Genomic DNA, 27,061 nt, shown 5'->3' with positions numbered 1-27,061 from the left:
CCACGTATCCCCATGGCTCAGTCCCTCACTCCTTTCGGTCACTGTTCAAAGATCCCCATCTCTGTCAGGACCACCCTGACCACTTTAATTTGAATTGCGAACCCTTCACCACGCCCTTACTCTGTTCTTTTTTCTTAAAAAGCACTTACCTTCTACCATACTTGATAATTGTCTAATTTGTTATATTTTATCTGATTTCCCAATTAGAATGTAAAATCTATGAAGTCAGGGATTTTTATCTGTTTTCTTTAATAGATCTTTGTTGGAGTATAATTGTTTCACAATACTGTGTTAGTTTCTGTTGTACACCAGAGTGAATCAGCCATATGCATATGTCTCCGTATCCCCTCCCTCCTGAGCCTGCCTCCCACCCTCCCTATCCCACCCCTCTAGGTGGTCACAAATCGCCGAACTGATCTCCCTGTGCTATGCGGCTGCTTCCCACTAGCTATCTATTTTACATTCCGTATTGTATATATGTCGATGCTTTGTTTAACGAGGTAGTCCCGATGCTTGGACCAGCATCCAAGCCGGAGCTCAATAAATGTGTGTTGATGGATAGGTAAGTGCTTTATATGTATTCTCTTACTTAATACTTACAACAAACCTACAAAGTAGTAGTAGTATTATCCCCATATTATCCTTCAGTTAAGGAAATAGAGGTCCAGAGAGATTAAGAAACTTTTTCAAGGCCACACGGCCAAAAAATGGTGGAGCTGATTTTGGAACCCAATATTACTTTAGAGCTCATGCTAGGGTCAGTTATACCATGCTGCTTCTTCCATCCATCTTTCCAGTCTGTCTCTCTCTCTTTCTCTCTCTCTCTCTGGCAAAATCTAGTTTGTACCAGGCACCATGATAGGCTTGTGGATCCAGAGAAGAAATGACACATAACTGAAGGGTCATTGCCTTCAAGGGGTACACGGTACAGCAGCACAGGCCTGCAGGGGCTACATTCAGATCTGTAGGAAAGGAAGTTGGTTCTAAGCATGACTAAGCTGGAAAATCTGGAACGATTTTCTTTGTGATCCGGCTTCAAGTATTATAATCTTGTCTGTGTACGACAGTATCTGCAAACTCTGCGTACAAATCTCTACACAGGAAGGCAGAAGTCTCATCTGAATATTTTATTTGGTGCCTGACATGATGTTGATCCCCTGAAAGCTCTTGGTAGAAATTATAGGAGGTGGGGGATGCCTGAAGCAGGAGTTTGTCATTATGTTGCTGCTTTAATTCAAGATCACCCTGGCTGAAAGTCACAATGGAAAAAAAGAATATTCTATTTATGTGAAATCCGAAAAGGTTAGTTTCTTAAAGTCTGGATCAGGGAAGTGTCCATCTAAGAAAGTAATTGAACCTGGTTTCTTGGTATGAGAAGCAAGTTTTCTGAAATTCTTTCCTACCCATGAAATGTCCACACAATTGCATTTGTTATTATTATTCTTTGTAGGAATAATAGTGAACACTTGCTGTGCATTAATGCTGTGGCAAGCCTGTGCTAAGGGCTTTTACGTATATTATTTTATTTAATGATCACAAGACCTCCCCCCACCTAGGCAGGTAACATTAGTTCCATTTTACATAAAAGGAAATACACTTGGAGAGATTAGTAATAGAACACGTTCAATCTAGCCCAGTGCCTGGGATATAGTGGGTGCTCAGACAATGTTAGTTCTCTCCTTGGCTACCCTTCTTAATAGGACACTATGGCTGTAGAAGCCTTGAACGTTCCTAGACACACCTGGAGTCCATTAGTGTTCGCTGCCTAAACCAACTCTTGGGTTAATGAGTTTTACAAGCTGACAGCCAGCTGTGCCAAGCGGTAGGCCTTCCTTTCATTTGTTTAAACTACCTATTTCAGGCTTCAAGTGGTGCCTCGGTAGATCCAGTGATTCAAGAGTTGATGAGCCCATTCATGCTCATCTTTGATAGCCTTTAATCTTGCAGCCATTTAATCAATGCACCTGCTAAGTGCCAGGCATTGTGCTACTCTCTGTGCATCCAAAGAAGAAATATTCCCTGACCTTAAGGAGCTCTGACTTAAAAGACTGATTACTGGATGCTATAAGATAGAGGAAATGGACTTCGGAACCAAGTGAGCAGAGGCCCTACATTGAGGGCACGGGTGGCACACTGCACAACTCTATGTGGTGCCATCCCCATCAAGTACAGTTGGACACTGGATTTGTGCAGTGCACGACCTGTGCAACGGCATTCGGGCACCTTGTTGCTGCTGGGGGTCGGGGGTGGGGTGGGGTGGGGCAGGGGTGGGGTCACAAGCAACTTACTAGTATTTTCTTTAAAATTCTATTTCCTTATCTGAAATATGATAATCCCACTCCCTTCCTCACAGAGTCACCTTGAGGATTAAACAAGATCATGCACACCGAGTGAAGATTACAGGGTCTGGCACACAGGGGCTGCTGAGTAAATAGTAGCCTCTATCATCTTGTCTTTTCAGGGTCAAGAGTGTGCTTTGCTGTGAAGTGAGCTCTAAATGCAGCTGATCTTATCCGGGAAGGCTCAGGCCGATGGTCCTGCCTGAGAACACGCACGTGTTTTATTGAGACCTTGGCTCTAATCGATAGGAACAGTGTTCTGAACTGCTGCTGAAAGGTCAGAAACCTCATCTGAGAGTCAAAGGGTGACGTGGCTGCACAGAATCCTCCCCAGCTCTTTCTTGCAAAGCTTAGGCAAACTAACAATAAAATTATTATTGTTGTTGTTTCTATTCAATAAATATTTGACATTGGTGGTTTGCTAAAATCTTTGAACAGCCTCTTTAGAGCTGGGTGATTCGCACAGATTTTCGTAATTCTTCCTAAGGTGGAGGTCAGGAGACTTGCATCGTCAGCCTCCCTTGCAGCTAAGGCCTGGGTCATGACTGAGGTTGGGTCAACCAGACTGGTCCACAGAGAATGAACAGCAAGCAGAGGTGACCGGCAGGGCAGGCGGCGGTGGTGATGATGAAGAATTAGTTTTCGGGTCAGCGCAATGGTTGACTGTTTGGGTCTCTGAGGGTGGTAGTGGCAGAGCTTCTAGTATTTAGTCCTGAGCTGATGGAGGCATCAACAGACCACCCACAGTGAGCTTAAACCTTGAACCTGACTGCATGGCCTTAGATGCTGGGTCTGCGTCGCTGGGAGCTACGGATATCTTTTTTTTTGGCTGTACCCGGGCCTCTCACTGTTGTGGCCTCTCCCGTTGCGGAGCACAGGCTCCGGATGCGCAGGCTCCGGATGCGCAGGCTCAGCGGCCATGGCTCACGGGCCTAGCCACTCCGCGGCATGTGGGATCTTCCCGGACTGGGGCACGAACCCGTGTCTCCTGAATCAGCAGGCAGACCCTCAACCACTGCGCCACCAGGGAAGCCCCGGGTATCTTTTAATAAATATCTTTTCTTTTTTTCTTCTTTTTTTGTGAGAACTAGCCAGAGTGAGTTGAGTTCTTTACACCTGAGAAGTCTGACTGATATTGTAGGAACGGAAATGATAATGTTTATGTTAGGAGAACTACAAGCCCCTTCTCATCCATCACCTTTGGCAGGAGTGACTGAGGATTCCAGAGTACCTGGAGCTCCCAGGAAGCACTCCCACCAGCACTGCTCACCGTTCTCTCCTCTCCACGCCCCGGCCTCACCACCCCTCGCTGGCTTAGTCTCTGGACCCTTCCTGTGCCTTTCATCCTCCTTTATGTCAATCACGGGAGAAGCCCTTTCACCCCCTGGCCCTGCGCTCTATTAGGCTCTGCACATCTCCTTTTCTGACTGAATTTTTCGGTCCCTCCCAGCCCTCGCTCTTGCCCTCTGGAACTCATGGCCAGCCATCGGCAAACCCCCTCTTTTCTCAGTCTCTTCTCTCAACAGTCCCTGGTTTGTCTTTGCTGCTTTCACGCTCTTCTCAGTCGCCTCTGGAAGCACCCCCAGCTTTGGAACTCGTGTCATCAGGAGGTACGGTAGGTGCCTAACGACTCTGGGCGACTTGCTCTCATTCCTTCAGGATTTGAGCTCCTGGCTCACTGTCACTCTCTCCAGTACTACCTTCTCAAAATTCTTGGTGGTTTCAATATCCATGATCTTTCTAGTACTTTGGCCTCTTAGTTCTTTGACGTCTTCCAATGTTCTCCATCCTGCCCCCCGCCACCCTGCCCCATGGCCATACCCTAAACTTTGTCATTGCCGATCACTGCTACCCTTCCAAGATATACATGTTAAGGACCTTCACTCCTTATTCTTCTAGCTCCCAGGCTCTAGTATCCCGACTCTAACAATCCTTCCCCTTATTGGAACCCACAATCCCTTTATCCAAATGCCCTTCTCAGGTCCTCCCTATTATCCGTATCCAGCTTAAATTCCCCAGTCCATCATGATTGTTCCTCCTTTGCTCCCCTTGTCTTTGCATTCCAGGAGCAAAACCCCACCTCAGATGAACTGCAACTCTCTGTTGACTTTGAGCTTACACGTGGGCAGCTGAACACGGCTGGAGAAAAGTGCATGCTCACCGTACGGGCCTTACTGCACATTCATGGGCACGTGCCCTGAGTTCTGCCCCACAGCCCTGTTGTGTTTCCCCACCTCTCACTCCCCCCCATGCCTGTCTCCTCGCTTTCCTCCTCCTCAGAGCTGTAGCGCCTCCTCCCCTCTCTTCACCCTCAGCAGATGACTTTACCTCCCAAGTCGCCACCACATCTACCCACCTGGGCACCTTGCTCATATCTACCTGTCTCTCTCCTGTGACCGTGGGCGCACCGCCCATGCTCCTGGGCAAGTGTGTGATCTGTCCTGCCCCCACCAGATTCTCAAGGACATCACTCAGCAGCTCTTCCTGCTGTCCTCGTCTCATCAGTTTCCTCCAATCTGCTGCATCATTTATCTTAGCATAAAACATACTGTTATCTCTCTTATCTTTAGAAAGGCTCTCTCTTGACCCCAGGTCTCCCTTTAGCAAACTCCTCCGAAGAGATGTCTGTGCCTGTGCCTCCAGCTTCTCCTCTCATTCTCTCTCCAGCCCATTCCAATTAAACATCACTCCCACCTCTGAAACTGCCATTGTCAAGGTCACAAATGAGCTCTCAGTTGCTAAATCCAATGGTCAATTCTTCATCTTCATCCAACTTGACTCCTTGCCGTCAAATGTCAGCGATTTAACGTTTGACCCTTTCAAAACATTGTCTTCATTTGTCTTTCAGAACATCTTTCCTGTTTTCCTCTTTACTCACCAACTGCTTTTTAACTCCCAGTCCTCTTAATGATGGAGCGTCCCAGAGCTCAGTCCTTGGACCTCTTGTCTATCTACCCTAAGTGACCTCAGCTGATCCTCAGCTGTTAACTTCACAGCAGATAAGACTCTCAGATATGTGTGTGTACAGTTCAGTTATCCCTCCTGAACTCCATACTCAGCTGCTTATCGACATCTCCACTTGGATGTCTAGAAATGAACCACTGACTCTTCACGCCAAACCTGCCATGACCAAGTGCCACAAACTAAGTGGCTTAAACAACAGAAATGTATTGTCTCATGGTTCTGGAGGTGAGAAGGCCGAATCAAGGTGTTGGCAGGGCCCTGCTGCCTCTGAAGGCGCCAGGAAAGAATCCGTTTTAGCCTCTCTCCTAGCTTCTCAATTCCTTGCCTTGTGGCAGCATAACTCCAATTTTCACATGACGTTTTCCCTGCTGTGTGAATCTGTGTCCAAATTTCCTGTTATCATAAGGACACGAGTCATATTGGATTAGGGCCCACCCTAATGACCTCACCTTAACTTGACTACATCTGCAAAGACCGTCTTTCCAAATAAGGTCACATTCTCGATTCTGGGGGTTAAGACTTCGACGTCTCATTTTTGAGGGACACGGTTCAATCCGTAACACCTGCTCCTCCTACTATATCTCATTTTGGTAAATGGCAACTCTACTCTTTCTGCTTCTCAGGTCAAAAACCTTGGTGTCATCAGTGAGCCCTTGCTTTCTTACGCACTGACATCCAATCCGTCGGCATATCTGGTTGGTTCTACCTTCAAAATATATCCAGAATCCAAATACACCTCATTACCTCCATTGCTGGCTCCCTGGTCCGAGCCACTATCTTCTGTCATCTGGATTAGTGGCAAGAGCCTACTAACTCGTCTCCTTGCTTCTGCTCCTGTAGTAGCCAGAGTGACTCTTTAAAAATGTTAAGACTTTGTCACTGCTTGGCCCCAAACCCCTCCCCGCCACGGCAAGTAGAATAAAAGCCAATGACCTGGAAGGCCTTACAAGGCCCACCACCTGCTTTACCCCTCTGGACTCACCCCTTGCTACTCCCTCCTCCCTCCCTCTGCTGCATCCACTCTGGCCTTCTTGCTGGCTCTGCCTCAGGATCTTTGTACTTGCTGTTCCTCTGCTCAGAACACTCTTTCTCTGCATAACTGCTCTGCTTGCTCCCCTCCTTCCCTTAGAGCCTTGTCCAAATATCACCTTCTCTGTGTGGTCAGCCCTGAGCAGCCCTCCCACCCTCACTCCTTATACTTCCCTCCCCACTTTATTTTCTCTCTGGCGTTAAGCTTCATCTGATAAACTATGTATTTTACTTGTTTCTTGTCAGTCTGTCTCCCTCACTTGAATACATGCTCCTCGGAGACAGTGATATTATCTGTTTCAGTCACTGCTGTATCTCTATGCCTAGGACAGGGCTGGCACATAGTAGGTGACCAGGAAATACTTGTACCAGTAATTCATTAATTGAATTAATAGTCGTTGTTATAATGGTGAACAGACAGTGATTTGTAGCTTTCAAAGGATGGTCACCATTTAATTGATCCTGCAGGAGCCCGGTGAGGTCGGTCTTATTATACTCCTGTTGTAGATGAGGAAACCGAAGCTAAATGTGATTATGTGACAGGTTCCAGGTCACGCTGCTAATAACAAAGCAAGAACTTGACTTTGGAATCAGACCATCCAGGTTCAAATGCTCACTCTGCCTCCTTCTGCATGTGTGTCCTTAAGCATTCTCCATAATCTCTTAAAGCCTCAATTTCTTTTTCCATATAATGGGGATAATAATAGTTCTCGTTTCATAGAGGTGTTGAGAAAATAAAAATGAGATAATCTTTGGGAAATGACTGGCAAGCAGGAAGCACTTGCTAAATGTTACTTTTTATTGTTATTATTCTCCCTATTTATGATTGTGATTGTACCTCACTGATGAAGCAAGAGATGAAATTGTGGAGGAGGGATTCTCTCTTGGAAACTTTATTTTCTTTTAGCATCAGCTCAGGATCCAGCTCTAGCATTCTTCCACGAAATTTAGTATTTAAAAATAAAACAGGCCCAGTCTAGCCCCGTCTCAACAAGCGTATGTTAGTGTGTATGTGGGTGAGCGTGTGTTGCTTGTGCCTGTGTGTCTTTATTTTCCATTTACTTAGAAAATTGATAGATTTCCAATTTAGAGTAAGGGGGGACCGGGAGCGAGAAGGGAAATGGAGCTGCCCATCAAAATTAGCAGGGACGTGAGTAAAGGTCATTTGATCACAGCTTGGCTGCCTCTGAATTAACCTGCATAAGAGAGACTTGTTGAGTTTGCAGCTCTTTAAGGGGCATATTAACACCAGGAGTGAGGAAAGGAGATGCCCGGAGAGAAGGTCAATTTGTGGCTGCTCAGATCACCAGGGGTCCTGGAGAAACTTGTCTGGAGAAGCCAGCCCTGGACCATTAGGGTGAGGGGCAAGGGAGGAAAGTCTGGTGCATGGAGGAGGCCTGGGTGCCTCTCCGAGGGCTGCCTCTGAAGTCTGGCTGGCCCTGTGAGATCCCTGCCATTGAAGCTGGGAGGGGCGTCCCCAGTGCTGGAGCTACAGCAGAAGGAGAATTAAGGAGATGTGAGCACAGCATCCAGCATGGCAATTGCAGCTCCATTAATCGTCTGTGAAGAAAAGAATAGGAGGCATTTATATGATAAAGATGCTGGGAAATTAGAGGGAGAAGCAGTGCTGTTTACTGTTTTGATTTTATTTTTATTATCACTAAATTGCTTCAAGTCACCTGTAATTTTCCAAGGCTGTCACAATGACAAATCTTTGAGGATTACACAAGACACACACAGTCAGAAAGGTATAGAATTTAAACTTTCAAAGGTCTCAGAGCCTCAGCTCTTTTTCATTACCTCCCTGGCAGCTGGCTCTGTTGGGTTGACTTAGGTGATCCCCCCGACCCTCACCCCCAAACCCAAGGCTGGTCCCAGCCCCTAAGCTTTGTGATTTTACTACCAACTTGGGGGTATAGTGGACCATGAGGCAGCTGTACCCTGGAGGGAAGAGGCATGACCTGGGGCCAAGGACCCAACTTCATATTCCTGCTTTTCTCCAGAATAGCTCCCTGCCTACGGGGGAGTCACTTACCCTCCCTGTCTCTCAGTCTCCTCACCTGTAACATGGGATGTTGATATGTAACTTACAAGATTGTGGTTTGACTTATATAGGGCTATGGTTCCTGTGTTCTGACAATTCCCTGACACCCACTGAGTGTCCTGCAGTCCAATTCAATTCTGACACTACCCGGTGTTAGCATCAGATCCCAGAGTTAAAGACCAAGGTCCCCAACAAGACTGCTCTTAACTCAGATGCCAGCCACAAATGGGGCTCTATCTTACCTGCACTTCGGTCTGACTTGGCTACAAATTCAGGGGTTCCCATAACCTCCCTTTAGGTTGGTTAATTTGCTAACTCCCTGAAAGTGCTATACTTACAATTACAGTTTTATTGTAAAGGATACAACTCAGGAACTTCCAAATGGTCTCAGGGTGGGGGGTGGCCAGAGCTTCCATGGAATCAGGTCTAGTCACCTCCCAACACATAATATGTTCACCAGCCAGGAAGGTCCACTGAGCTTCAGTGTCCAGAGTTTTTATATGCGTTTTATTATATAGGCACATTTGATTAAATCAATAGCTACATGATGGACCTCAATCTCCAGTCCCTCTCTCCTCCCCAGAGGTTAGGGGGTGGGACTGGTCATTCTGGCATGGCCATCCCCTCCCTTGGAACTATCTAATGGCTCACAATTAGCATAAACTCAGGAATGATCAAAAGAGGCTCATTATGAATAAGACACTCCTATCAGGAAATTCTAAGAATTTTTGAAGCTCTGTACCAGGAATTAGGGACAGAGACCAGATTATAAATTGCCAATTTATAGTTTTCTTTAGAATCACCCCAGGGCATATTACAGGTTCAGTTTCCAGGGTCCTGGCTCTCAAGATGATTGATATATCAGGTCATGGCTGAGACCTACAAATGTGCGCGCCTACCATACTCCCAAGTGATGTTGATGCTGGTGGTCTATGGCTCATACTTGGAGGAATGCTGATGTAATATCCTGTACGGTAATGTGCATGAAATTTCTCTGAACACCGTGACATTCATCAAAAACATTAGGCACTATCATGAGGATTGTCTCCTCCTTTGAACAGACCTGATCATTGGATATGTGTTAAGTGTAACTGTAATTAAATATCAGAGTTGAAGGAAGCCTAGAAGCCTTAGGAGTCTAGTTCTCTGGAGCTCCTAGAAGGGTTTTTAGGGGTTGGGAAAAGTTGGAAGATGAAGTCAGAATTGTGGGGTGTGCAAAGCCTAATGAAGATTAGAGTCGGGCCACTTGCAGTGTTTTCCTAGTGATTCCTGCAATCATCCCCCTTCCCTTCACCTGCTATTTCCTTGTTCATCCCAACGATGGGTGAGCCCCACTTACTGCCTCACGCCCACACTCCTAGGATGACTGTGAAGGATGTAGCCTGGGTCCTCTGCAAATCTGGGATCTCAGCTGTGACCCCCAAACTCCTGCGAGCTTCTAATTCGGTTTCTCCAACTGTGGTCTTGGGATATCTCCCAAAGAACCGCCTGGAGAGTGATCCTGAATTGGTATTGTTGTGGGGGAGGGAGTGGGCCAAGGAATTGACTTTCTAAATAAGTTCCCAAGGACCCTAACCCCCTCTCCCTGAGCAGATGGCCTTGCCTCCAAGTTGCTGGAAGTCTGATGCAGGGTAACAAGGGTCAGCTTCCTGTCTGGCAGGTAATAGGTACTCAGTGGATGTGTATGGAATGAATGAGAGTATGACAAAGAAATTCAGTTTTCCATCTCTCCACCGTAAAGTTCTTCCTTTGTCTTTCTACTCCCAGCCCATGTCCTGACTGAGGCCCCACAAGGCTTCTGGCCTCGTGCAGGGTCTTGCTTTCTTGGTTATTCTCTTTCCTGTACCTTCAGCATCTTTCTTTCCACCATCTCTTTCTGCATAACGAGGTCTCCTCAGCCCTCCTTGCAAGGGACCTCCTGTTCTTTCTCCTTGTCTCTGATCAACATTTGCTACTTCCCCACTGAGATGATGGCATCACCCTTCTCTCAGCTCCCTTCCACCCCAGCCATCTTTGATTCCTCTCTCTCCCTCACTCCACATCCAATCTGTGGCTCAGTCCTCTTTACTTTACCTCTGATCTTTGTCTTATATCTCTTTATTTTCACTCCCCATGTTATTCCTTCTGTCAGGCGTTCATTTGCTCAAGTTGGGTCTCTTGCAGTAGCTTCTAGTCTCTGATATCTGCCTTCCAAATTACACTGAACCCTTGGCCAAATTCATCACTTTAAGTCTTAGGTATTTTCGTACCATTACTCTATTCAAAATGTTTCTCTGAGTCCCCACTGCTAGCAGAATAAGGTCCTCAGTCTTTAGCCTCCACAATTTGATCCTACCTATTGTTCCAGATTTATCTTCACTACTCTCCTAAACCTCGAGTCTTCCAAAAATTCTAAATTTCTACCTTCTTGGACCTAAATACTTGCTGTATTCTCTTGCCTCCCCATCCTTACCCTTGCTCTTTTCCCAGCATCATTGCCCCCACCATCTGTTCAACTCCTTCAACTATAGTGACACCTGTTCTAGGAATCCTTCCATCATCCCCAGACATAAGGGCATTCCTGGAACCTCTATAGCCCTCCACTGGTCTCTGTGGTTTGCTTTGTGGTTATGTGTATATGTGTCTTCTGAGATTATCGACTCCTTGAAGGCATGTAACAATATCAATAACAGCACACTGAATGACAGAGATGACTATAATTGATTGAGTACTTATTATGAGTAATAGGTCCTTCACATGCAATAGCTTATCACCATACTCCAATTTCATTGTTGTCTCCATTTTAGAGATATGGAAACTGGGGCTTAGGGAGGTAAAAGCCAAAAAGCTGACAAGTGGTAGGGATGAGATTCAAACCTAGACTGACTCCAAACCCACTCTCTTTCTACTCCCAACGCAGCTCCCAAAGCAAAGAAGAAAACCCACATTCATTGAGCAGCTACTATGTGCCAGTCAGTGCTGGCCGGGGTCTGAAACTGGGCAAGATAATCCCATGAAATAATATACATGAAAGTGACTAGCGCAGTGTTTGGCACATAGTAGGCGCTCAATATAATATAAATGCTAACTGAGAAATGGATAGACTTTGTGTCTACTCAACGCCCGAACTTGCTTCCAGAGTAGCGGCTGTGTCCTACTGTGGGGAGCTGTGGAAGGAACCCTGGGGCTGAGATCTCATTTGGGCTCAGCCAAATGCATTTCCGATGACCCTGAGCAAGTCTCACAGCCTCTCCAACCTCATTTCCTCACAGTGAAATGAAAAAGCCGGATGACCTTTTTTCTAAGGTCTTTCCAGCTCTAAGAAGTGAGGTGATATAGGGGTCAATGAGTTGTAAACAGCAGAGCAAATACAAATGGAAGTGATTACTTTAATACTTTAGATCCTTGCTGCAGCAAGGGCATTTCTCTGGTTTTCAGGAATATAGGATAATTCCCTTCTCCGAAGCCGACTTTCTGAGGCTAAAGTCCCCAGCTCTCCTGGGCTGGCCGGGACAGAGGACAAATGGCCACCCCTCCCTGGTGCATGCAGGGGAGAGGAGGTACCACTTGGGTCCCCTTCTGTCTTATGGGGCACTGACTTCTGTGGGATCTGGCCATGCCTTGCAGAGAGTTAATTAATGTCTGCAGGGAAAGTTGGCAGAAATAACAGTTCCTTTGACTAAGGAGGGGAGGTGGCAATGAGCTTTGCTTTAAGCAAAATGTACAAAGAAGGAATAGGAAATCATCAACTTGACCTCCTTTGCTGGGCCCACTAACCTTCCTCTGTGCTGGCTGCCAACCCCTCCAGTTTCCCTCAGGAAATGAGCACCCCCCACCAGTCATATATATATGTGGGACCCTGGTTTTTGTTTTTGAAGGTAAGAGGATCAGTACTGCTGTGGGTTTGTGAATGTGAATTTGGACAGGAGCCCAAGATGACCGGGAAGAGGCAATGATGACAGAGCTGATGGAGCTGGATGCCGCCAAGAGCAAAACACATGGCAGTGACAGGGCTTACCCTCAACAGGGCTGCCGCAAGTGGGCGCTTTTCTAGGCGCTTTCCCTGCATTTTCTCATTTAATCTGAACCCTCTGGTTCAGGTCACTGGGCTTCTGAATAATGGAGCCAAGATTCCTATGCAGGTCTGTCTGTCTTGGGTGACAACATGATTACTCATTATAATATACCTCCTCCTGGGCAAATGGAATGCAAGGAGATGGAAACTATTGAGAAAAGAAGAGGAAAGTGGAAGCAGGAACAGTGGGTTTAAGAGGGGAGAGAACTGAGCCTGACAGTCCTCAAACTTGCCAGGGTTGGCTCCTGGAAGCTTCTAGTGCTAACATTAGTTGAGCCCTACTAAGTGAGAGGCTAAGGGACATTGCACGTACCTGCTCATTGAATCATCGCAGTAACTGCACTGCTGTTATTTCTCATAGGAGGAGATGAAGACTGGAGAGGACAAACGTTTTGCTCAAATTACGCCACCAGTGAGAACTGCTAGAATTTGAACCCAGTTCTGTCTTACACCTAGAGTCCATGCTGGTTCCACCCTGTGGCACTGCCTCCCACTTTACGGAGCATCTCAGGATGCTGGTAAGTCCAGCCTTGGCAGGAAGCACACTTCTCACCCCCAAGGGCGGGAGAAGTGAGAAGGAGTGGGCGAGGGAACGAGGGACAAAGCTCTTGTTGAGTCCTTCCAAACCCTGCCACTTGTCTAGGCACTCCACCTGTGCTTAATCTCATTTCGTTCTCCTAACACTGGGTGGGAAAGGCATAACTGCCCACATTTTGCAGTCGAGTGTATTGAGGCTCAGAAAAGGCAATTGATTTGCCGAAGGTCACAGAGCTGGTAAGTGGTGGACCAAGGATTCCCGTCCAGATGGGCCCAACTTCAAAACCCAGGCAAATTAAAAATATAATTTTGTACTTAATCAAGTAGCATCTCATGCTAGATTCTATTAAAGGTGAGCTGTAGCAGAGGCCAACACTTAACAATAACTTTATAGTTGAAAAATTTATAATTAAGGCAATTAACTTATTTTTCTGGGAATAGGGAAAGATTTGACGTTATTGAATTTTCGCTGCAGAAGAATCTGGAGCCTCATTGAAGAACCATGGAGTGTGTTCAGTAAAGCAGGAGTTAGAGAGAGCAGCTTAGGTAAGCTGACCTCGGCCACGTGCCCAGAAAGGGGACAAATGCAAGAGCTTTCTGGGCACGGAGAGCAGGCAGGAAGCACGGCCAGGTTCGCCGCTGCCTGGGAGAGTACTTTTGGCTTTAGTCTAGGCTATATGTAGTGTCTGCCAGAGGGGATCATATGTTCTCAAAAAAATAGGGACTGGGAACAAACTAATTTGATCATTTGTCTTCCCTGCTCAATAACCTTCAGTGTCTCCCCATTGTATCCCAAATAAATCCCGTAAGCCCTACCTTGACATTCACAGCTTAGCACAATCTGGTCCCACTTTACATTCCCAATACTATGCCACACTCATCACCCCACAGAAACTTCATGCTCAGGTTAAACTGGTTCGCTTTTTATTCCATTAACCCAATTTTGAGTCTTTCTCCTTTCCTCCCCTTTCCTTCCAAATCTACTTAGTAAAAATCCTGCTCTCAATTCTTCAATTTCCTTTCCGAGGTGACTCCTCCACGAAGTCTCCTCTGATTGCCCACCTAGAAGCAAACGCTCCCTCTCTTTACTTACACGTGGCATTGATCACACAGTGCCTTGAATTGAGATTATTCATGTACATGCCTCCTCTTTCCTACTAGGCGCAAGCTCCTTGTGGGCAGAGGTGATTCCTCACGCCTGTGGGTGTAGGAATAAACCAGTAACAAATGAGCTAAAAGATTAATGTCTTATCTATGACGTCATTATAGTTAAATAATGGTCAGTGTTTACGTTCAATAATTTGAAAGGACTTAGCTTGAACTGGCTTAAAAGTGTGTTAGAGACCTGAAACATTTTGAGAATTAGGTTTTTTTTGGAGTTCATAAATGATTAATATTCACTCATTCATTCAATATCCTCAGTGTGGAATAATATTTTTTTCTGAAAACCTTTTTAGAGAGAGCTTGAGGGTACAAGTCTCCCCCGACACCAAGACTGGGTCTACCAGGAAGCACAATGCCACAGGTCCTTAGTGCTATTAGGACTGCCAGGCTGTGTGTCTGCACGTGCACACGTGCCCCATTTGCTGTATCCCCTCATTTGCTAGTCACTGTACTAGGGTCTTGAGTCTCATGGTTCCCTCCACGGCTGCAGAGTATGGCTCTCCAAGCAAGCTCCAAGTCTTGCCAGGCCTCCATCTCCTCCATAGTTAGGTCAAGCCAAGGGAGAGAAATTGAAGGATGCTGCTGTTAAAAATACTTGGTAACCAGCCAAGTCATTTCGCCAGCGTTCAGCTCCGACATTGTACTCTGTTTATGACTGGGAGGGAGAGACATTCCCAACCAAGAAATACCTCTGGCCAGTTTGCACAGCAGCGCTGGCCCTTGTCTCTAGTTCACTTGTTAAGTTTGCAAAATTACGTCAGCAAGGCCCCATCTTGGATCAGTCATAGCCAGTAGAAAGACGGCCCCTCTGACTCTGGCTAAAAGCCAAGTGCGGCTCCGCTCCATCCATCTACCCACAAATCTGGACTTACCTGAATGGGAAAAACATCATTGTCCTCTTTGGCTCTCTCCGTTTTTGGAAAGTTGGAGAATGATCTCATTTTGAGTGGAAACCAAGATAACTTACTCTGCTTGCTGCATCCAGAGGCAGTTTACTCAGTGGTCCAGGATTCAGGGCTCTGGGGCCAGTGGGAACTCAGCTCACCCTTCAGCTGTGGGTTGTGTTTCGTGGGTGTGGTCAGGTTTCTTGACCTCCCTGTGCTTTGCCCCCTCATCTGCAAAGCAGGACTACTCACCGGACTTCATAGTTGTCGAGAGAATTAAATGAGCTGAACATAGCAATGGACCAAGGAAGCGCTCCATGGGCGTCGTCTATTATTAGAATCACAACTGCCCACGGGGATGTGACAGGTTCAGCTGACCCGCTGTAGCCGCGTCGCTCCAAGGATGACACGCTCCTTCTTTTGCTTTTTTCTCCCCTGATTGATTCCTTAATCAAAATTCAAACCTAACCGTGAAGTTGATAGCATTTCCTGTCGAACGTGACCCTTGACTGGGGGTATGGGATGCTTCCTGTGTTATTCTGGCCTGTGCAATAGACGTTCCCACACTGTTCCCTTCCAGAGAGGGGCTGTGCTAGGCGGCGGGAGGTGTAGGGGTGAGAAGATAGTGAAGGCACTATTCTTGCCCTCGGGAGCTTGTCGTCTGGTTGGACTGAAAGAAAGGTGCCCGATTCCTATAAAACACCACCAAGTGTGAAAACTGTTGAAAATGAGACGCAAACCCAATGACCAGGCTGTTGGCGCTAACCCGTGTCACTGTCCTTCCTTATTTTAATTATGGTTTCCCTTCTCTGCTATCATCAAATTGAAAAATCCTTCACATGGTAGTCTAGCAACATTGTTATGTTGTCATACTGCAAATCATGTGGGAAGAGCAAATTGTTTTCAGAGAAAGTTTCAAGTAAATTCATGAGCTTATGGACAAATTGCCCGTTAATTGCTTTTGAAAAAAAAACACTGTCAATGGACTAATTTCAATCTTCAAAAAAGAAAAAAGAAAAAAGAATGCCATCTCCCATGTTTCTGGAGCTTTAAGGTTTATAAATCTCACTGTTGTGCGTTTTCCCTCTGAGTCCTGACGGTGACTCTGTGATGGTGGGAGGGATTCTCAGTCTCAGGTTGGAAATGCAGGCAGGGGCTTGGACCGTGTCTTGCTCTGTTCGCGTGCTGAGGGGGCTTGTGAGGTTTTGGAACCCAGGATCCCTGACTTCAAATCCAGAGCCCTTTCGCTACCTTACTCTGTAGTCAAGTAGTTCTGCACCATTTCACTAACATTTAATTAGCTAAAAGTGGAAACAGGTAACCTTGAAATTAATTCGAGTTAATGTTAAATGTTGCTAACTTTTTATTAGTTGAGTGTTTCCATTAACTTTTCCAGTGGCTGCTTTTTTTGTACCCACCCACAGCAGTGAACAAAATCGAGTAAGTGCTCCGTAAGTCTTTACTGAATAAGCAGATAGCTTAGCTGGCTGGGTTTGGCTGCAGGGTGGGGTTAGAAGTTTGAGTCACGGAAGACAAAACTGAGTATTGAATTCACTCTTTGGTTTGTCAAGTATTAAGTCTCTGTTCTATGTACAGTGCTCCATGGAGTAGAGCATGGCACACGTGTGGTCCTTGGCAAGTTATTTAACGTCTCTGAGCCTCAGTTGCCTTGGCTTTAAAAATGAGGAATAATAATAGCACCCAATTCATGGGATTGTTATTAGCATCAAATAAATTGATGTATAGAAAGAGCTTGGTTCAGAGACTATCACGGATTGTTGGTGCTCAGTAAGTGGTAAAGATAGTAATTATCAATCTCCGTGCTCTGTATTTATACACGGTTCATACCCCGAGGTCCCACAGATTCGATGAAGTGGCCTGTTGCTCTCAGTAGCAGCACACAATGCCCCTGTCGATTTGTTTTGGAGCAGAGGAGGGAAACGGAGGCCAGCTATGAAAGCAGAGCTGCGTTCCCGTGGTCCTGATGGAGGAAGAAAGGGTCTTCCTTCTTAATTTTAGGTGACAATTGGGGAAGGGACCCAGACAACTCACGTGCTGGACACACGCCACACTCCACATGGGGCCTCCACTCAGCATCCTTTGGGAATTCTAGGCCCCTGGGCCCTTCAGCCGATTGCCTGGGTCAGATGTGTGTGCGGGGATGCAGGGATGGGGCCTTTGATACAGTGACCACTCTGGGTTCGAGCGACAGAATGACAAAGCTGGCAAAGCAGGGTGCAGGTAGATTGCTTCCCCTTCTGCAGTTCTGTGTCCTCTCTCTACAGTGGAAGGAAAGAGTCCTCCCTGGGGCCCTGGAGGGCTTCTACCTCAGTCCTCCCCTTGAGCAGGGCTCTTCTGAGGCTGAGCCCTGGGGACGGGAGGGGGCAGGGGAAAGGACTGGAGTGCTGGCCTCATCCCCAGGGACCCTTCCTGGGAGTGAATGTGGGCACAGAGACCTCCACTTTGACTCGCCCCAGACTGGGCTGCAGTCTGGGCCTGAGGCACAGCACTGAGTTGCTCTAATGAATGGAGCTGCTGGCCAGCTTGTTTACGACCTGACATTTTTGCTGGCCCTGCCAGCAGCTGCCTCCTACTCTAAGTGGGGAAAAGCCACTTAGGAAGACAGCAAAGCAACCTGCCACCAATCTGTCAGCAATTGGCTTCCATTAGGGATAGGACCGCCGTGAGGTCGGGGAGGGGCAGGCTGGGAGGGAGAATGAAAGAGAAAGACAGATCTGTCTGTTTCATCTCATCCGGTTTCCAAATCCCAAAGGGATGTTCGGGGGAGGAGACTTGGTAAACTGGCTGATTGTCTCTTTCGAGGTGGCAGCTGGGTTCAAAGGTGTCTTCACCTCTCTCTCTCATGGAAAGAAAAGAACCAAATGCCAATTTTGCTGATTGTATCAGTTGGTAGAAGTGCATCAGGTTTATCATAAACTGTCCTGGCTGCCCCCCAGGATGGTTTATCTGTCCCCATTTCTGTCTGATCTGTTGTATCTGTCTATTCTCATGTCTGTGTCTCCCAACTGACCATGGCTTTCCCCGAGTTTTTCTTCCCTAGTTGTATATATTCTTTTTAAACATCTTTATTGGAGTATAATTGCTTTACAATGGTGTGTTAGTTTCTGCTGTATAACAAAGCGAATCAGCTATACATGTACATATATCCCCATATCCCCTCCCTCTTGCGTCTCCCTCCCACCCTCCCTATCCCACCCCTCTAGGTGGACACAAAGCACCGAGCTGATCTCCCTGTGCTATGCAGCTGCTTCCCACTAGCTATCTATCTTACATTTGGTAGTGTATATATGTCCATGCCACTCTCTCACTTCGTCCCAGCTTCCCCTTCTCCCTCCCCGTGTCCTCAAGTCCATTCCTTACTTTGAGCAGTGGTTCCCAAGTAGAGAGGCAGTATTGCACATGGGAGAGGCCGTGCGTAGAACCATGTGGGACTTTGGTTGTCTCCATGACTAAGGACTGCTCCTGGCTCTCAATAATCACTGGGTCTGGACCAGGGATCATCTAAACATCCTGCAATGAGCCGGGACAGTCCTACACAAAAAGACTCATCCCACCCAAATGCCAGTACTTGTCCTGTTAAAAGTCTAGGGCAGAAGTCTGGGGTCATGTACCCCAATGTTCACTGAAGCACTATTTACAATAGCCAGGACATGAAAGCAACCTAAATGTCCATGGACAGATGGATGGATAAAGAAGATGTGGCGCTTATATACAATGGAATATTACTCAGCCATAAAAAAGAATGAACTAACGCCATTGCAGCAACATGGACGGACCTAGAGATTGTCATACTGAGTGAAATAAGTCAGACAGAGAAAGACAAATACCATATGATATCGCTTATATGTGGAATCTAAAAAAATGGTACAGATGAACCCACTTACAAAACAGAAATAGAATCACAGATGTAGAAAACAAACTTACAGCTACCAATGGGAAAAGGGAAGGCGGGAGGGATAAACTGGGAGATTGGGATTGACATATACATACTACTATATATAAAATAGATAAGTAATAAGAACCTACTGTATAGCACAGGGAACTCTAATTAATACTCTGTAATGACCTATATGGGAAAAGAATCTAAAAACGAGTGGATATGTGTATAACTGATTCACTTTGCTGTACAGCAGAAATTAACACAACATTGTAAATCAACTCGACTCCAATAAAAATTAATTTTAAAAGTCTAGGGTAAGAGGGACAAAGGTAACCAGGGGTAACTGGGCTCAAGGGGGGGTTGACTCATGCTAACTCACCCCAGACTGATAAAAAAGAATTGCCCTGGAGCAATTTACAGAGGGGCTGTTACTTTTTGGTGGACAGAGACTCCCTCTGCTCTTTGGAGCTCCTCCTTGTTCCAGAACGATAGGGAAAATGACTTATCGGTCCAAAGGTGAGCATGGACTGGGGGCTAGTGGAAGCCAGCGCACAGTGGGGCCCTATGAACCAATCATCACTTGTCATTGTCGCAAATGCCTCTCTTGAGTCTGGAATACTTGTGGCATCTGTCTCTCCCTTTCAGCCAGTGTTGGATAAACCCCAACAAACACTTGCTCCTGGGGCCCCTGCCACCTAGAGACGTTGCGCTGAGCTTGTGCTTCAGAGGGCCTTACTCTGGCCCTTCCCCTACCTGGGACTTTGGATTTCCTGACCCAACAGCCCCAAGCCGGCTCCCAGGACCTCTACCCCAGATCCATTGGCAGGGTGCACATCCTGAGGCCAAGGATGCCCAAGGAACAGCTGTTTTGCAGGGGACAGGGGGAATCAAGAAGAACCCCCATAACACGTAAAACCCTGGTGGTCCAGTGGTTAAGATTCCACGCTTCCACTGCAGGTTTGATCCCCAGTCAGGGAACTATGACCCCACATGCCGCACAGTGCACCCAAATAAATAAATAAATCAATAAAGCTGATCTTGTATTTATTTTAAAAAAACAAACAAAAAACTGGGTCTGACATGTGTAGGTGTGGCATAACACATGCCAAACTGTTAGCATCACATAGAGATAGCTGGGAATTCCAAAACCTGCATTGTTTTCCCATCCCTTCCCAGACCTGAGCTCCCCGGTGACCTAAGGGGGTTCACTCCAGGGCCTCCCTTCTGGAAGCTGAGCCCATCCTGCTGTTGGACACCCTGCTTCCCGTGTCACACCAGGGGCAGAAGCCAGCTCTCTTGGGCATGCTGCTTAAACAGGAAAATTAAAAATACCATTTGGAACAGCAGTGGCAAACAGAGCCTTCTGTCTAAGGGTCTTTCTGCCATTCTCCCAGTTCTTGGGTACCTTCTCTACTAGAGATGGTTTTCCCGGGAGGGTGAAGGGATGGGGGGTGGAGATGGACACTACCCTTTTCTTTTTTTTTTTTTTTGCGGTACACAGGCCTCTCACTGTTGTGGCCTCTCCCACTGCGGAGCACAGGCCCCGGACGCGCAGGCTCAGCGGCCATGGCTCACCAGCCCAGCCGCTCCGCGGCACGTGGGATCCTCCCGGACCAGGGCACAAACCCGTGTCCCCTGCATTGGCAGGCGGACTCTCAACCACTGCGCCACCAGGGAAGCCTACCCTTTTCTTAAGAAGGTCTTTCTTGCTGTTGTTTCCATTTTTCTCGAAGGCTGAGAGCCCCTGCAGAGCTGTGAGGGCTACTCAGTGCCATGGAGACAACTGTGATATTAAAGGGGAGGATTATGGCTCCAGCGGGGAGGGAGGAGCACAAGTGCCAGCCAGAGCCGGCGACTGTCACTTAGGCCCCATCTTGAGAGCCGGTGGCAGAGTGTGAGATGCAGAGACAGGCCTTGTCAATTCTGAAGGATTGCCAGTGTCACAGGAAACAACACTCTCTTTAAAAAGGTGCCTGGGAATAAACCTACCTAAGGAGACAGAAGACCTGTATGCAGAAAACTATAAGACACTGATGAAAGAAATTAAAGATGATACAAACAGATGGAGAGATATACCATGTTCTTGGATTGGAAGGTTCAACATTGTGAAAATGACTATACTACCCAAAGCAATCTACAGATTCAATGCAATCCCTATCAAACTATCAATGGCATTTTTCACAGAACTAGAACAAAAAATTTCACAATTTGTATGGAGACACAAAAGACCCCGAATAGCCAAAGCCATCTTGAGAAAGAAAAACGGAGCTGGAGGAATCAGGCTTCCAGACTTCAGACTATACTACAAAGCTACAGTATGGTACTGGCACACAAACAGAAATATAGATCAATGGAACAGGATAGAAAGCCCAGAGATAAACCCATGCCCATATGGTCACCTTATTTTTGATAAAGGAGGCAAGAATATACGATGGAGAAAAGACAGCCTCTTCAATAAGTGGTGCTGGGAAAACTGGACAGCTACATGTAAAAGAATGAAATTAGAACACTTCCTAACACCATACACAAAAATAAATTCAATGGATTAAAGACCTAAATATAAGGCCAGACACTATAAAACTCTTAGAGAAAAACATAGGCAGAACACTCTATGACATAAATCACAGCAAGATCCTTTTTGACCCACCTCCCAGAGTAATGAAAATAAAAACAAAAATAAACAAATGGGACCTAATGAAACTTAAAAGCTTTTGCACAGCAAAAGAAACCATAAACAAGATGAAAAGACAACTCTCAGAATGGGAGAAAATATTTGCAAATGAAGCAACTGACAAAGGATTAATCTCCAAAATTTACAAGCAGCTCATGCAGCTCAATATTAAAAAAACAAACAACCCAATCCAAAAATGGGCAGAAGACCGAAATAGACATTTCTCCAAAGAAGACATACAGATGGCCAAGAGGCACATGAAAAGCTGCTCAACATCACTAATCATTAGAGAAATGCAAATCAAAACTACAATGAGGTATCACCTCACACCAGTCAGAATGGCCATCATCAGAAAATCTATAAACAAATGCTGGAGAGGGTGTGGAGAAAAGGGAACCCTCTTGCACTGTTGGTGGGAATGTAAATTGATACAGCCACTATGGAGAACAGTATGGAGGTCCCTTAAAAAACTAAAAATAGAATGACCATATGATCCAGCAATCCCACTACTGGGCATATACCCTGAGAAAACCATAATTCAAAAAGAGTCATGTACCACAATGTTCATTGCAGCTCTATTTACAATAGCCAGGACATGGAAGCAACCTAAATGTTTACTGACAGATGAATGGATAAAGAAGATGTGGCACATATATACAATGGAATATTACTCAGCCATAAAAAGAAATGAAATTGAGTTATTTGTAGTGAGGTGGATGGACCTAGACTCTGTCATACAGAGTGAAGTAAGTCAGAAAGAGAAACCATATGCTAACACATATATATGGAATCTAAAAAAGAAATTGTTCTGAAGAACCTAGGGACAGGACAGGAATAAAGACACAGACGTAGAGAATGGACTTGAGAACACGGGGAGGGGGAAGGGTAAACTGGGATGAAGTGAGAGAGTGGCATGGACTTATATATACTACCAAATGTAAAATAGATAGCTAGTGGGAAGTAGCCACATAGCACAAGGAGATCAGCTCGGTGCTTTGTGACCGCCTAGAGGGGTGGGATAGGGAGGGTGGGAGGGAGACGCAAGAGGGAGGAGATATGGGGGTATATGTATATGTATATGTATAGCTGATTCACTTTGTTATAAAGCAGAAACTAACACACCACTGTAAAGCAATTATACTCCAATAAAGATGTTTAAAAAAATAAAAAAGTAAAACGGAGCCGCCCCCCTGAAGTGGGGACACCTGGAAAGTAGCAGCTGGCAGTGGGGCTGGGGCTGGGGGTGGGGGCAGGACCAAGCAAATGGCGGGGGGCGGTCCTGGCAACACAGCACTGATGGAGGTGGGACAGGAAACAGACAAGGAAGGAGGGAGGGGTGAGGTCAGTCTGTTGACCAAGGCAGAAGGAATGGATCCTCCAGAAGGGCGGGACTGAGGCTCCCAAGACGTGGGTATTCTGGAGCCAGAAGGTTTGGCTAGACCTGCGTATAGTAAGGGTTCAATAAGCAATTGCCATAGAGGACGGGCAACCTCAGAGGTGAGTCCCAGGGTTCAATCAATTGACCAGGATGTGTTGTGAGCTCACCTTGTGCCTGATGACAGGCTAGGCAACTTATCAGACACAGCAAATATTAGGCATGTCCCTGCCTTCCTGATTGGCTGCAAGTACATATCAATGACACATCCATTCCTGAGGGCCCAGAGCTCGTGGCAAGTAGGTGGGCAGGGAGTGGCTAGGCTGGAGGCACCCCTCAGGAGAACTGGCAGCAGGAAAGAAGGCAGAGGGGAGAACTGGATAGTCCCATGGAAACAATCTACTTAATTTCTCTGGACCTCAGTTTCCTCATCTGTACAATGGAACACCTTGCACTGTAGGATGCTCATCAAAGACACTCTTCCTACCTTTCCACCAAGGTCCAGTTTCTTTTCTTCTGTAGCAGCAAGGAGCAGTCCCTGACATCCATATCTTTCAGAACAGAAATAACTCGGGCCATGATTTATCATCAAGCAGAGGAAGAAAGAATCTTTGAGGCAGGTGGTAACATCTTCCAAGAGCCCCCTGCACCAGTATCCCACCCCGCCACACCCAAAATAAATAGGGGAGACACATATTCCAGGCTCTCCCTGACACATCTAATGAATATCTGATGGAAACGTCCGCAAAGCAAACAGGAATCTAATCTATCCATCCCTTCATTCAGCCAAATGGAAACAGCAGGATATCCATGGCTGAGCCTCCAGCTTCTGGCGGGGGACACGAAGAGGGAAAATGGAAACAGATTACAGTCAGCCTGATATCCAAATAACAAATAGGTATCCTGGAGAGAAATGTGTTTTATTGATGTTCGGGAAGAGATCCACTGATTTCCTTGTCTGCCCTTGCCACTTTAATTGAGGAAGGTGCTAGTTAAAACTCAAAGGAAAAATAAAATGAAAGAGGGTGCTTAAAGGCTGGCAGTCATCTGCTCCCGAGCACATCCGATCACACGTATGCCCCACACACTCTCTGTAATGAATTCTCCCAACAACCCAAAGTGTCCGTTGAAACTGGCCAGTGATTGGGCACAGTTCATTTTCCCAGGGGTTGACAAGTGTCTGGGCTTCAAGGCAGAAGGATTGCACGGGAAGGAAATAGCTTTGGGCCTGGTACTGGGGGCTGGGGATGTAGGTTTCTGTAGGGAAGAGCTGAGATTGGCCTGGGGTTCAAGCAGAAAGGGGATGTGGCCTCCCAGAGGCCAGGGAGGGGCAATGGGATCTTCACAACAACCCTCACAAAAATCTCAGCTCTGGAGCCAAAAAAATAGTAGAGGGAAGGGAAAATGAGGCAAAATCGTGGAAGGAAGGCAAAACAGCTCAAAGGAAAGGAAAGAAGAAAAGGTATTAAAAAGGGGACAAAGTGGCCAGGCCTAGTGCCGCTCCAGCCCTGGATGCTTCATTATCATCAGGACCACCATCTACCTCTGACGATGCCAGGTAGGAGGGAGATTTTTGTGATACTATAAATATAGTTTATAGGCTTTGGTTTATCTTTATGACAGACCCAATAAATAATTTACTGCTCAGTAAAAGATCAAAGAAACTGCTAGAACTGCAGCTTGAAATATCAAAACCTCTAATGTTTGTATGGAAGCGATACCAACCCTGCAAATTTGCTGTTTGATGGGATAAGTTTATGGTCCTGTGTCCAGGGCCCCAAAAGGTAAAACTTTTGGTTTGTTTTTGTTTTTTGCGGTACGCAGGCCTCTCACTGTTGTGGCCTCTCCCGTTGCGGAGCACAGGCTCCGGACGCGCAGGCTCAGCGGCCATGGCCCACGGGCCCAGCTGCTCTGCGGCATGTGGGATCTTCCCGGACCGGGTCACGAACCTGTGTCCCCTGCATCAGCACGCGGACTCTCAACCACTGCGCCACCAAGGAAGCCCAAAAGGTAAAACTTTTAAGAAAACAGAATAAACAAAACCATGGGCCAAATAGACATAGGAACAGACATAATAAGAAGAGAGCTGGAATAAAGCAGCTGACATCACGACATCGTTGTTACTGTGGGAAGTTACAATGACCCAGTCCCACCCTATTCCCTCACAAAGGACCTCAGAGGGATGTGAATAGTCATAACAGCCAACAAAATACATGTGACCAACCTTCTAAGAAATCACTGGAGAGAAACCCCAGATCTGAGTGAGTGAAGAATCAATGGTCCCAAATCCAGTCAAGGTAACACAGGCATTTTTCCCAGGAAGACTGGATATGATCATAGTTAAGGTCTGGGAATCCCAGGGGAGAAAGGCTGTACTAATAGGAGACGCCAGGCCTGGATCCTGGAAGAGAAAGCCCAAAGCAAGCCCCACCCATTTTCTTCCCGCCTCGGCTCTGTCCTAGAGCTCAAGACAACTGTCCAAGCTCTCAGTTTCCTCATCTGTAAAGTGGAATAAAATGATCTTACTTGCTACCTTATTATAGAATCACACAAGGAGATGGATGTGAAAATCCCTTCTGAAGTGTGAAGTATGAAGAATTATTTGTAACCTTCTTTTATACCCAAGTGTGTCTATCACTTAGGGGAGAAGGAATAGGATAGAATTTGCCTTAAATGCTCAGAAAAGGTTTCCAGGCTGCCAAAATCCCTTATTGTCCCTTCCTTGCCAATCCCTTCATCCCTAACTTGTTTTGGCTTCACAAATTCCCCCAAACTGTGTTGCTGCTCCTTGCAGACACCCCACCCCCAGGACAATCGCAGACACCATGCCTGGTAAACAAGGAAGTCTCCTGGGGATGTGGCTCCCCCATCCTCCTCTCCTGTAATTATTCTTCCATTTGCAGGTCTCACCAATCTGAATTTTGACTTGTTAGGGAGTCAAGTAGAGTAGGATGGAGCCCTCTTCACCTGAAGCCTGACCCTGGGGTCCCCCAGCCTTTCTCCCTAAGGCCAGCGAGCTGACTGTTCCAGGCAGTCTGCCCTTGGCAATTCCCAGCAGGAGTCTCTTGGCCCCAGCCCAGACTTTCACCTGGTTTCTATTTCTGCCTTATCTGTGGATTTCTCGTGCAGAGCATGGGCAGTGTGGGAGGAGAGAGGCAGGGCCACACCCAACCAAACCAGCTGGGGCTCCAGCCTGGCTCTGGGAAGTTCTGTTGGAATATTAACACTGGAGGAAGCCAGTGATTACCTCTCAGACTTGCAAGTGAGTTGGGCAAACCGGCTTTGCCGAGAGCTAGACAGACCGCTGGACAGAGTGAGCTATAGCAGCGAGGGCCGCACATGGTGATGAAGGAGGAGATTTGCTCCCCCAGAAAGCGGGCTCTCCAGGGGCTGCCTCCTGGTGGGGGGTCTTTTAAGTGAATTCATTTTGGCAGCTTCTGCCTTCCTTCAGAGAGGTCCCTGGGCATCGCTTTTGTTGTCTCTCTCCGAGGACTCAAGGGAGAGAATGCACGAGGTGATAGGGAAGCACACACTCACCCAGGTACTCCACAGGTGGCTGGGAACATTTCTTTCAGTCATTCATTCATTCCCTCAACTAACTGGTACTGTGCACTCTTTCTGAGTCAGGCACTAGGCTGGGTTCTGGGGACATAGCAGTGAGAAAGACATTCATTCTGTACCCTTTACTCCACACTGGATGTGGTCAGGGACCAGGATGGAGGTTAGACTCCCCATAGCTGCTCAGTTTGCCTTCATCAGACCCAGGTCACTTTTCTATCCCCAATCGAGGACATGTCACATGGACACAGGTGGGGATGGTTTAGCCCTCTGACCAGCTTTGTATTCCCAGCACCATTTCTCTAAAGAAGAGAACCCAAGGTCACATAGGTGAACCAGACATTCTGGGTATCACAGCACTGCCCTCAGCTCCTATAAACAAGGGCTCCTTCCTCAAGACACGTCACTGCCATCTGCTGGAAAACTGTCACAGTGAATGTACAACTCTGCATGATGACAGTATGAATGGTGCCCCCCTAGATTTGTTCAGTACTCCACCTGCCTACCCATGTGGTCGTGGTCTGTTGTTTATTGTGTGAAC

The 27,061-nt window shown here is 46.7% G+C and overlaps 1 long non-coding RNA gene across 1 annotated transcript in view; it reads left to right on the top strand.

The window, feature by feature from the left end:
• Positions 1–22,757, top strand: part of LOC111166944 (uncharacterized) — a 161,939-nt gene extending 139,182 nt beyond the window's left edge. The window contains exon 4 of the long non-coding RNA XR_002642715.2: positions 12,792–22,757. This is a non-coding gene — a long non-coding RNA (uncharacterized LOC111166944). The remainder of the gene's footprint in view (positions 1–12,791) is intronic.
• The last annotated feature ends 4,304 nt before the right edge of the window (positions 22,758–27,061 follow it).

This window comes from Delphinapterus leucas, chromosome 7 (assembly GCF_059928025.1).
Source record: "Delphinapterus leucas isolate spDelLeu-1000000601 "Yukka" chromosome 7, BTC_Dleu_Yukka2, whole genome shotgun sequence".
NCBI classification, from domain to species: Eukaryota; Metazoa; Chordata; class Mammalia; order Artiodactyla; family Monodontidae; genus Delphinapterus; species Delphinapterus leucas.
Note: the sequence above shows the minus strand (reverse complement) of the source record. Positions and strands in the feature narration are given on the sequence as shown.